Here is a 12,753-nt window from a genome sequence, read left to right on the forward strand (position 1 = left end):
GCTGAAAATGCTGCAGTTGAAGGCGCTTGTGTTCTGAAGTCAGTTAATTAAAAACTAGAAGGCAAGTTTATTCAAACAAGTCGGTGATTAAATTGATTTTCAGCCGTAATCTCATAAGTGTGATAATTATGCATGACTGAACAATGTTGCAAATGTCGTAGGCATCCGTTGCTAGTTCTCAAAATAATTCATTTTAAATTGTAGACCATTCAATAGGTCTTGGTTCCGGTACACTATGTTCAGAGAAGTAAAATTAAAATGTTGGCAAAGTTTGTTGGCCTGAAAAATACATTGTGTTCTAAAGCTGCCATTGGCTCCCTCAGACAGGTACTGCTATTAAATCTGATTCCCAGAGCAAAAAAACAGTTTTTATTTTGTGGCACTTATTTTTTGTTTTGTAATTGTCCTGTGCAAGTGGAGATCTTTAATACTAATGATCTTTATTGTCACATGTAGGTCTACATTGCAATGAAGTTACTGTGAAAAGCCCCCTTTTGTGTTGTGCGGCAATCTGCCAAATGAGGACATATTCGAAAGTGAATGCTGCCTTTTAAAACAAAAGGTCTTCCCTTTATCTCTATGCAGTGGTTTGTGACCAAGAACTCAATTTGGTGAACCGTTGTAGAGGCGGAGAGTAACTTTGGTTCAGTATGTAAATGCATTGTAAGATGCATGCGACATTTTGAAGCAGTCAGAACCGACAGTTAGATTCAAAGTCTGCTTGTTGATATGACATGGGGTAGTGGTACAGTTCAGTTTAAAAATAAACTCGCAGGACTGGTCTGTCATCAGTTTCAAGTGCTAAGATATGACCAGTTCTGGAGCCAGTGACAAAACTGCTGGAATTGGCTAGTTCAGTATCTTGGATAGGCGGTTTAAATATCATTCATCTCCTGTATGAATCTTCGATGCTCTTGTGCGGTGTGTGTATCAACACTCTACTTTTATGATCGCTGGATCCAGTTTTAACTTTGCAAGGTATAGTACAGTTCATGAAGCTCCAATCTGTATGTGATAATTACTGGGATTACCTTTCAAGTGCCTGTGGTTGAACTGATAATATAACTAATCAGTACTTTCCTCTTATAATTGTTGCTGGCATATGTTTCCATGGCTGTTTGTGGCTACTTAGTAAACCAGCAAGGTACTTGATGCATAAGCTGAGAGTCCGTATCAGTGAGCGATTTGACAGTAAGGATAGCAGAGCTGAGTTTGCTGCTTTTTGTTTTGAGAGAGAACTTGCAAATTTTATCACCTTCCTGGCCATACTTTTTCAAGTTTCTTACTGTTGAAGGGGAAACACATCAGCTACTTTGCACACAGGAAGGCCTGACAAATAGCAACTATTTTGGGGTTTAAAATAAAAGCAAATTACTGACTATGCTGGAATCTGAAACAAAAACAGAAAATTCTGGACAATCTCTGCAGGTCTGACAGCTTTTGTGGAGAGAAAAGGGAGCTAACATTTTGAGTCTGGATGACTCTGTCAAAGTTATTTTGGGGGCTGTTGGTTGGAGGATCTGTGCAGTGGGCACCTCAGTTTAACAGCCCTGAAAAATGGCACCTCTGACCTCAGCAAGCCTAACTTATTTGTTGAAACCCTGGAGGATGGCTTGAACTCTTGACCTAACAGGGGTGAGACTTACGAAGCCTGGTAACTACCTGGTCGGTCTCTATGCTTTTCCAGCAGGTAGCAGTCAGGAACGTTTTTTTGCTTCCCAGCTGATGTTTGCTCAAACTGGTTGCTGTTTCCCACTTTGCAGACCCAGTTGAGGAGGGGTGTAACAGGACCATCTTGGATTTCTCATCGAACCATAGAATTGCCGCAGTGCAGAAAGAGGCCATTTGGCCCATCAAGTCTGCACCAGCCCTTGGAAAGGACACCCTTTCTCACCCCACGCCCCATCCTATCCCTGTAGGCTGGTTTAGCGCAGTGGGCTAAATAGCTGGCTTGTAAAGCAGACCCAAGGCAGGCCAGCAGGGCGGGTTCAATTCCCGTACCAGCCTCCCCGAACGGGCGCCGGAATTTGGCGACTAGGGGCTTTTCACAGTAACTTCATTTGAAGCCTACTTGTGACAGTGATTTTCATTTCCTGTTGAGCATTTTAGGAGAAACTTTAGCATAGCCAATCCACCTGACCTGCCCATCTTTGTGGCTGTGGGAGGAAACCCACCCAGGCATGGGGAGAATGTGCAAACACCCCACAGTCACCCAAGGCTGGAATTGACCCCAGATCCCTGTGCTGTGAGGCAGCAGTGCTAACCACTGTCACCATGCTGCTCCAATGTTGCTCATTATTTCACATTGTGATGCAATTGTCCATTCAGTAAGAGTCAGTGGTAAGGTATTTATTTTTAGGGAAGTCCAAGTAGGCATTATTTATGTTTTCTACTAGCTGTCTTCAGTGGAAGCTAGGAGTGAGCAAGAGCTGATTTAAAAAAAAAAAAAACAAGTGAGCTAATTGTGGGCCAACTAATGACATTGTTTATTTGATCATCGTTGCAGTATTTTGAATTATGATCACTAAATATTCACTCATCTGCTAAATTGTGATTAGAGCTTTGCACTGCGGATTAAATTCCAGTTGAAAAGAAAGTAAAGCACCACAAACCAGTTGGTAACATGAGACTTGTTTCATGACGAATGGCATTTTTTGAAGGGTGCAGACAAGTCTCTGTGTTTTTGCTCTGACAATCTCTTTTTTTGCTATCGCTTTTGCCTTGTATTTAGTTGCCTCTGTTATCAAGAAATCTCCTTGCCTGATGAATTGTCCCTGATAGTAAGTTCTGCAGAATCCATGTGTTTTTTTTTCTTTCCCTCCACACCCTCTTCCCAAAACGTATATTATGATATAATAGTGCTACCATGCTACTTGATCATGTTGGTCATCATTACTGGCCTATTGTTTAAGTATCCTCCATTATTTTTGCTGAACATGACTGAACAAGCTGTATGGTCTTTTAGTATCACCAGGTCTCTGACTAAGTTTTGGAATATTACAAATAGAATTATTATCATCAGGGCATGGTTAACCTGAATGTCGGCAGAGCTTTCCTTTTATACTGGTAGTGTTTTGACACTGGCTTTCAACCAGAAGATTTTTCTTCCACACCCATTAATGTAAAAGCTTTTCAAACCCTATCGGCAGAATACTTGATTTTAATAAATTCACTTGTGTTTTATTGTCGCTTCTGAAATTTTCACCAGTATTTTGTGGTATAGTCATAGAGTCACAGCACAGAAAGGGCACTTTGGCCCATCGCGTCTGTGGCAGTCAAAAACAGCCACCTAACCATTCTAATCCCATTTTCCAGTTCTTGACCCACAGCCTCATATGCCATGGCATCGCAAGTGTACATCTAAATACTTAAATGCTATGAGGGCCTCTGCTGCCGCCACCCTTTCAGGCAGCGCGCTCCAGACTCTCATCACCCTCTGGCTGCAAGTCTTTCCTCGCGTCCCCTCTAAACCGACTGCCCCTTACTGTAAATCTATGCCCACTAGTCGTTGATCCCTCCACCAATGGAAATAGTTTCTTCCTGTCTACTTTCATCGATGCCCCTCATAATTTTATACATCTCAATCATGTCCCCCATCAGTCTCCTCTACTCCAAGGAAAACAGCCCCATTCTATCCAATCTCTCTTCATGGCTAAAACTCTCCAGCCCAGGCAATATCCTGGTAAATATCCTCTGCACCCTTTCAATTGCTATCACGTCCCTCCTATAATGTGGATCCCAGAACTGCACACAATAATTTACCTGTGGCCTAACCAACATTTTATACAGTTCCAGCATTGACCTCCCTGCTCTTGTATGTCTTGGCTGATCTAGCTTTCTTAACCACATTATCCACCTGCTCTGCTACCATCTGCTTATGCTGGAGAAATTATTAGGGAAACTGGATGCTGATCTATCAATCTGAGCACGCGGGTGTGGGAATCAGCCGTCTTTGTCAAAGCTCGTTGCGAGATAAATATGCATTGCACCTCAATTTCTGAAACTGATACGGCTGGCACATTAGAAGCTGCCTCGTGAGCTTGTATTGCGCAGAAACCTGATCTGAGATATACAGTGGACAAGGATTCGGACCTGGGGTGCTGTCACTTATTGGCTGTTAATTGGAATATAGAACAAACCATTTCATGTCCAGGTTATGCAACCACCATATCTGTATTACAAGGAGGAAGGCTATGGTGAATTGTGCTCCAGTATTTTCTTGGTGAGTTGTGCTGCATGAGATACTTCAAGGTGCTGCTGATGATCGAGCAGCCAGCCTACCCCCATCTCTAATGGAACATGAATTTAATCTGAGACAAGGGAATATCTTGCAACTCTGCTCCAGGTGTCCATGCAAGCCAGCATTGATCTACTTTGTTCAACGTTCCTGGGCAGACAAAGAAATGATTTGACTCCAGAGAGCTCCTGCATGGACTTTGAAATGGCACAGCCTTGACTACTGCAGCATGCCCCATTCTCTTCATGGTGATAAATGAGGCCTTCACCTAATGGAAAGGATGCTGTAAAAGGAAAGGATATATTCCACGGCAGGCAAACAGAAGCTTGCCTTATGTTCTCAACTGAATTTGGGGACTGTTAAAACATAGTGAGTGTCTGTGTTTCAGGCACTTTGGCAAGAAATGGAGAATATTCATTACGTTGCTTTTTCCAGCCTACAGATGGATTTGTGTTTCATAGACAAACAGAAGTGACCGTATCTTAACCAATCTTTCATTTTCTCCTCTCATTTTAAGTCTGTTTCATAACTAATATTAACCTGTTCACCTGTGTTTGAAAGATTTTGCCTTTCAATAAAAACGAAACTTAAAAGTATCAATTGCATTACGAAGTTTCTGCAATATTTGTTTCTGTGGATGTGGCTGTTACTGGAGCTTAAGTGAAGCTCACAATTAATGTACCAATAAGACCAAGGATATATCCAATGTATGTTTCTGTAATTAGGTATGGATACATTTTCCTAAATATGTTACACTAACATACACATGTTAGTGTAAGTCTGCTAGGGAAGGAAAAAACAAAAGGGCAAGTCATCCATTTCAAAAAATAGTTTTTAATAACTGCTCAATGTCCAAATATGAGTAAGTGACCATATAGATTTGTATCTGCACTGCTGTTTGTATTAGTGTTGTGTTGTTGGTTGCCATGAGGATATCTGTTATGGCAAATAAGACTGAAGATGTAAAATTGCTAGGTTTCTTGATGTATGGTTGCTCGCCCTGCAGTGTCAGGGTATGGTTAATTTTAGATTCTAATTGCTGGTTGGGAATGCTGCAAAATGACATTTTAGTATTTTTAGTTAAAATGGGCTTGTGTATTTTGCCCCATCACTTGCCATTTAGTTCCACACTCCATTGCATTATTCAGCTGTAAAATATGATTGATTTTGTATGAAGGGTGATAAGTAGATGGGAGTGTATTTAAAAGACATTACTGCAGAGACTTTGGAGAAGATCCTGAACCAAGGCACCAAACCTTTAGTTTTATCACTCCCTAAACGGGTGTTTTTCAAACATCCCCCCCCCCCCCCCAAACCACGTTTGTCAATTGGCTGATCATCTTCGGAACCCACTTGATGGTCGGCATAGACCTGATTGGCCGAAGGGCCTCTTTCTGTGCTGTAAAACTCTATGACTATGATTCAATACCTTCACAACAACATGAGTACAAGAAACTTGCAGCCAATGAAGTACAGTCACTAACCAGCACTGGGAAATTTCCTTGTAAATGTATTGTTCTCAGTCGTGCTACCTCTCCTTGTACAGGTCCCATTGTTCCCAGTCGTGCTACCTCTCCTTGTACAGGTCCCATTGTTCCCAGTCGTGCTACCTGTCCTCCTTGTACAGATCCCATTGTTCCCAGTCGCGCTATCTGTCCTCCTTGTACAGGTCCCATTGTTCCCAGTCGCGTTACCTCTCCTCCTTGTACAGGTCTCACCTGTTTCAGAATCATCCCAATGTCTCAGAAATTTAAAACCTCCCCTCGCGCAACATCTCTCCACTCCACATTCATTTTCTCTATCCTCTTATTTCTTTACTCACTCGCACGTCGCACTGAATAATCTTGAAATTAATGCCTGAAGTCCTGCTTTCCCAGTTGTTTCGAAATTGCTTTCAGGAACTCATTCCTCTTTTCTATCTCTGTTTTTGCTACTGATGTTGACCATGACCTGGCTGTTCACTCCCCCATAAGAATGTCTACAGCCGGCTAGTTCCCCTTCATCTCTCTGGTGGTCTTCCATTGCCTTTCTGCCTGCACTGTCTTAACCATCAGTGTGACCATCTCCCTAAACGTGCTACCCAAGTTGTTCTGCGCCTCAAGGGTGCTCAAGTTCCAAAATCCAGAGCTCAAATTTCTGCAGCTGGTGACAACTCCTGCACCTGTGGTCATCTAATCGGTTAATAGAATAGCTCTGCGGGGGCAGCACGGTGGCACAGTGGTAGCACTGCAGTCTCACGGCGCCGAGGTCCCAGGTTCCATCCCGGCTCTGGGTCACTGTCCATGTGGAGTTTGCACATTTTCCCCGTGTTTCCGTGGGCTTCGCCCCCGCAACCCAAAGATGTGCAAGGTAGGTGGATTGAACACGCTAAATTGCCCCTTAGTTGGAAAAAATGAATTGGGTACTTTAAATGTATTTTTAAAAATAGAATAGCTCTGCGAATGAGTGATTCATACATACATCAGTAGTCATGTGCTCGAGACTCTACAGCAGACCAAACAGGCAGCACTTGGGAAAGATATGCCTACTCAGCCTACCTTGTATATATTGTACATGGTGTAAATAAACCAGTTTGCAACAACTACCTGAGTCAAGCTATTATCCCTCTACATAAAGGGCACCATATCGCAAGCATGGGAAACATAGGCCACATGAAACCTACAGTCATCACTCTGGAGAACAAGGGCACATGGGAACACCTGCAAGTTTCTCTCCAAAACACATGCAAATTGACTTGGAAATATGTCACTATTCCTTCACTCACTGGGTCAAAATCATGGAACTTTTGACCTAACAGCACCGTGGGTGTGCTTACACCACATGGACTGCAGCAGTTTAGTACCAGCTGCTTGAGGGCAGTTGGCACCACCCACCTCCTATGAATGAATGAATAAATAAAAGTGTTGCCGTGTTGTCCAATACAATAACAAAATGTGGTAAATTAGGAATTTGGATTGGTAAAATAAACATGAGTAATGGATGGAGTTGGGTATGTGATCTCAATATTGATATTTGTATAACTTATGAATCTGTACTTAATATGAGAGTTTGGTAAAATGGTATCAAGTTTTTCGATCTTTACATGCTCTAATTACTTGGTTACTGCTTATTGGCTAACTGCCAAAGGGGTGTGCAGTACAGATAAAATGTTGGACTTGAGCAACATGGAAACACAAGCATTGTATGGAGAGGGGAACTTTCATTGTCAGCTTGAAATAGTAATTATCCAAGGCCAGCAGAACAAACCAACACCAACTGGGAATATCATGGTGAAGGACAAACTGAATCCAACTGTGGGTAGAGTAGGGCCTGATCTAGTATGTGAAAGGCTGCAAGTCAAGGTTCTCAGCAAACAATGTGCTGAAGTCAAAATGCTGCTCGCATCTGCGAGACAAAGCTGGAGGTTGTAACATGATGTACTTGTTTGTTGAATGCATGTCATAATTCCAAACTTTGGGGAAAGAGGAAAGACTTGTTCACCGAGAAGTAGATGCTTGGTATATGAATACACGCATGGCATATTTATGGATATTGTATAGAAGGCTTATTTTAAAATTAGTGCATTTAGCTAGAGCAATATTGCTGTGGCTCATCGGTGATTTTCCCCCCCCCCCCCCCCCCCAAAAGAAAATACCCCTTAAGACCAACAGTACATTATAGAACTTGTGCCCAGGTAAAAGACACCAGAATGTAAAAAACTGCATGCGATGGTTGTATATTTAAATTGCTTTCTTATTAATAAAGGTTGAAAGATTTTATAGGATTATTTAATGCATTTTGCTGCACATTAGTAGTCCAATGGATTGAGATGATACGTGGGGTAGGGGATGTTGGTTGGTGGGGGCGGAAATATGTGACGGAAAAGGCTCCCCAAATGTTCTTGGTGTTCAATGTCCTGAGAACTCTTAATTCTGCTACAGCAGTTTGAAACCCAATTTTGTTTTGATAGAGACGGGACACAATTGTTGCATGATTATGAATTTGTTCCACTATTCGCAGTAGGTATGATTTCTCCATTCTGGAGGAGAATTAAGATGGTGAGATATTATTGGCCATTCGTATGCATGTCTGAGCACTGGTGATGCTATGTACCTAGGAACAAATCATTATCTCCACTAGGAGTAGGGTGTGCATTGGTCATACTAAAGGGCTGATAGAGAAATTTAGTCAGATTAAATTTTAGTGATAATTGAAAGTTTTTGAATACTTTATTACTGTAATTGTCTAATTTGTAAAAAGTTGTGTGCACCTGTTCACCCATCAAAACTTCAACATCGAGCATAACCTTCCTTCTCAGGAAGACATAATCACTAAAGATCATAATTTAGGAAAAACAAAGTGTGTTCTGTCATCTGATACTCACAGATGTGCTGCGAGGGATGCCTAAGAAAATGGGCACCAGTTCTATTAAGATAAAAGCATAAACTATTTGATATCAGATAAATTTTAGTATGGGCGTTACAGCATTTGTTAAATGATATACATGAACAGTTAACCACCATAGTTTAAAATATTTTCATTTTTGCTGCTTTACCTTGACTGTTGCATCTCTTTGCTTTCTATCATGCTACTCATCTGTCTTTTCATTATAGATATCATTCGGCAATCTCAACATTCACCAATAACTTTCTCAACTGATAGTCTGATCACCTCTGTACCCAGTAGCCAATACTAATACAGATAAAAATTATTACTTGGTGAAATAAATGTCACGCTGAGAATTGGTATCAGAACCTGAACTGGATTAGCCATGTCATTTTTATGGTGTTATGACAAGTAACTCCCAGCCATTTTCTGAAAGTAATTGCTGTATGGCGGTTAAACTAAAACAAAAATATCAAGATATTCAATGGATTATAATTACTTAAGTGTATTGGTTTGGAAAGGCAGTTCTATTAACAAGGCCCTTTTGAAATAAATTGTGATTTGATTGCATTGTATGTAATGTGTCTCGGAAGGCAAATCACTATTTTGGGAGACTTGATGACATGAGTGCACAGTTGCATTTCCTGATGATGCAGTGACCTAATTTTAGTGATGTTTTTGTTCATGTCCAACATATGGCAGGGTGGAAGTGAGTATAATTGATGCCAAAGAGGGAATAAATGACAATATTTGGATGTGGCATTGTTCAATGCTTTATGGCCGTAATCATTTGTGAAGTATGATTTTTTTAACTTGCTGTTTATGTTTTCAAATGTAGTAAAATGTTGCCACTTATCTCTTGACCTGTTCTTGCTAGTGCATTTGTACGAACTAAAATTGGAGAAGCTTAACGTTTGAAGCATGCCATTCTATGTACAGATTAGCTTAAATTTACAGTCATCAAACTTGTGTTGGTGGGAAGTTGCTTTGTGAAAGCTCAAAGGAAATCTCCTTTTGTTGGAACAGTTCCCTTTTCCTTTGACTTTCATACTAAATCCTTTCTTTTAAAAAAAAAAAAAAAAAAAAAAATTTTTATTCCCCTCCTTTCCCCTCGTTCGATTTTATCCAATTCTTGAAAATGCATAATGGATAACGCCTATGAATTGTAGAACCCCTCCATCCTTCCCCTCAGTTTAAACTTGACCTTCTCAAGAATCAAGAATTCCAGCAGGCCCCCCCCCCCCCCCCCCCCCCCCGGGCCATGCCAGGGCACAGGGTGGAGCGGTTGCTTTGATATACATTTGCGTCCACGTTTAAAAGTGATATGGGCCTATACGACCCACACTCCGTCGGATCCTTATCTTTTTTAACCTGGAAATCGATGCCTGCCCCAAAGTTTGTGGTGACACCCCCTTCCCTATCGCCTCCTCAAACATCCTCACCATGAGGGCTTGCCAACTTATCTTTGAATTGTTTATAATATTCCACCAGAAACCCACCTGGCCCTGCCACCTTCCCCGACTGATGCTAGATCTTTTCTAATAAAGGTTTATTTTTCTTGTCTTATTGACCTTGGATTAATCTTAAGCTTTCATGTAGTCTCTTATTTTCAGTTTTAAAAATATGATCTTTTTAAAAGCTATCCTTGCAAAATGACTTGCTGTGAAAGTAATCCAGGATAATTATTGTACTTCCAAAATAGTTTGCTAGTCCATGTGTCATTGATCAGTCTCATTTTGAAATTCATGCCAGAGCTATATGTACTGTACTATTATATACATATATAGGTATTGCCTATATTGACTTCAGAGTAATGTTACCCTCATTTAAATGCAACTATTTTGGTATAAAATGGAAAAGCTACTCCCCAAGACCTTTACTGTTCCTCTTGCTGCCAAGAGTGTCGAATAGGCCAGAGCAGTGCTTGGTGGGAGCATGGAGGTACAATCTATTTAACTTGTCTACCTTCAAAATGGCAGCGTTGGCAGGGATTTGGCGCATACCTGTATACATTAGTGTTTTTATACATTTGATAAAATGGCACGGTGAAAACCTGAGTCCATGTTTCATACTTTCTTGGTTATTGAGTGGTGATTGGTGTTAGGAGTGAAGTAAGGTACATTGTGAGGGTAGGTTTATATCTATTCAGTACAGCTTGAGCATCTCTTATCCGAAATCTGAAGAATTCCAAAATCCGCACTTTTTTGAGTGCTGACGTCACAAGTTGGAAATGCCACAGGGCTCCCAGGCGATGCACAGTTCCCAATGCATGACACGCGTGCACTGGGAATGCGCCGTTATCTGCGGGTCTTGACCAGTGAAATGTGCTGGACTGAATGCTCAGCATGGTCCCCCCCCCCAACTGAGGATAAGATATCTATAATGGGATTGCTCAATTGGCCCCTTAATGCCCCCTCTTGCACTAGTAAAATACTACCATGGGGATGGGTAGGCACCAGGATGATGCCCAATTTTGTGGTTCCATCCCTGGGGGAACCATAAAGTCTAGCCCTAGTTGGTGTTACAAATTCTCAAAAATAAATAATTTTTCAGGATTTCATGGGAATAACTGAGGAGAATTAAAAAGATAAAATAACATCATGGTGAAAATTAGGCACTTGGTAATTTTTAAAAAGTTAATTAAAATCCGATTAGAAATTTCATTAACCTTGCATTCACCAGTAAAATTTAAAAAAAATAAAAAAATTTAGACTACCCAATTATTTCTTTTACCAATTAAGGGGCAAGCTCGGCCTCAAAGACCCCACACTCAAGCATATTTTCTCCTTCCGGCGCTAGGTCTTTGTTTGTCTGGCCCGGGAGGAGGTCCTGGTAGGGACTTTTGAGATCCCATTTGGGGACAAAACCTACTGCATCTTCTGGTTCGCGGGTGTCGTGCGGTACCACGCCTGCAAGAAGGTGGGGCATATGAGAAAAAATTGCCCCACCTCTAACACTGCCACTGATGGTGCCGCCGCCCCCTCTACTTCCACTGGCGTGGAGGTGAGGGGACAGCCGCGTGGCCAGAAGGCTGAGAGGAAGACCAACAGGGCGATTTGCCAGTGGTCCGGTTTGGATCCTTGTGACCCTCTGACCCTGACTGACCCAGTGCCTCTGGCTACTTAAGAACAAAGAACAAAGAAAAGTACAGCACAGGAACAGGCCCTTCAGCCCTCCAAGCCTGCGCCGACCATGCTGCCCGTCTAAACTAAAATCGTCTACACTTCCGGTGTCCGTATCCCTCTTTTTCCCATCCTATTCAGTATTTGTCAAGATGCCCCTTAAAGGTCACTATCGTTCCTCCTTCCACCACCACCTCCAGCAGCGAGTTCCAGGCACCCACTACCCTCTGTGTATATAAAAAAACAACAACAACAAACTTACCTCCTACATCTCCTCTAAACCTTGCCCCTCGCACCTTAAACTTATGTCCCCTAGTAATTGACACCTCTACCCTGGGAAAAAGTCTGACTATCCACTCTGTCCATGTCCCTCATAATCAGGTCGCCCCTCAACCTCCTTCTTTTCAGTGAGAACAAACCAAGTTTATTCAGCCTCTCCTCATAGCTAATGCCCTCCATACCAGGCAGCATCCTGGTAAATCTCTTCTGCACCCTCTCTCTAAAGCCTCCACATCCTTCTGGTAGTGTGGCGACCAGAATTGAATACTATACTCCAAGTGTGGCCTAACTAAGGTTCTATACAGCTGCAACATAGAATTTACAGTGCAGAAGGAGTCCATTCAGCCCATCGAGTCTGCACCGGCTCTTTGAAAGTGCACCCTACCCAAGCCCACATCTCCACCCTATCCCCATAACCCAGTAACCCCACCCAACACTAAGGGCAATTTTGGACACTAAGAGCAATTTAGCATGGCCAATCCACCTAACCACATCTTGGGGCTGTGGGAGGAAACCGGAACACCCGGAGGAAACCCACGCACACACTGGGAGAGCGTGTAGACTCCGCACAGACAGTGACCCAAGCCGGGAATTGAACCTGGGACCCTGGAGCTGTGAAGCAGTTGTGCTAGCTACCGTGCTGCCCAACATGACTTGCCAATTTTTATACTCAATGCCCCGACCAACTTACCCGGGTGCAGCCGTTACGCCTCACCCTGCCACCACCCAGCAACACCCTCACCACAGTGA

General features: G+C 42.3%; 1 protein-coding gene across 21 annotated transcripts in view; it reads left to right on the plus strand.

Moving 5' to 3' along the window:
- Positions 1-12,753, plus strand: part of LOC140389677 (disks large homolog 1) — a 486,438-nt gene that overhangs the window by 131,861 nt on the left and 341,824 nt on the right. The gene's annotated exons all lie outside the window — the stretch shown is intronic.

This window comes from Scyliorhinus torazame, chromosome 14, assembly GCF_047496885.1.
Source record: "Scyliorhinus torazame isolate Kashiwa2021f chromosome 14, sScyTor2.1, whole genome shotgun sequence".
In the NCBI taxonomy this organism is placed as follows: domain Eukaryota; kingdom Metazoa; phylum Chordata; class Chondrichthyes; order Carcharhiniformes; family Scyliorhinidae; genus Scyliorhinus; species Scyliorhinus torazame.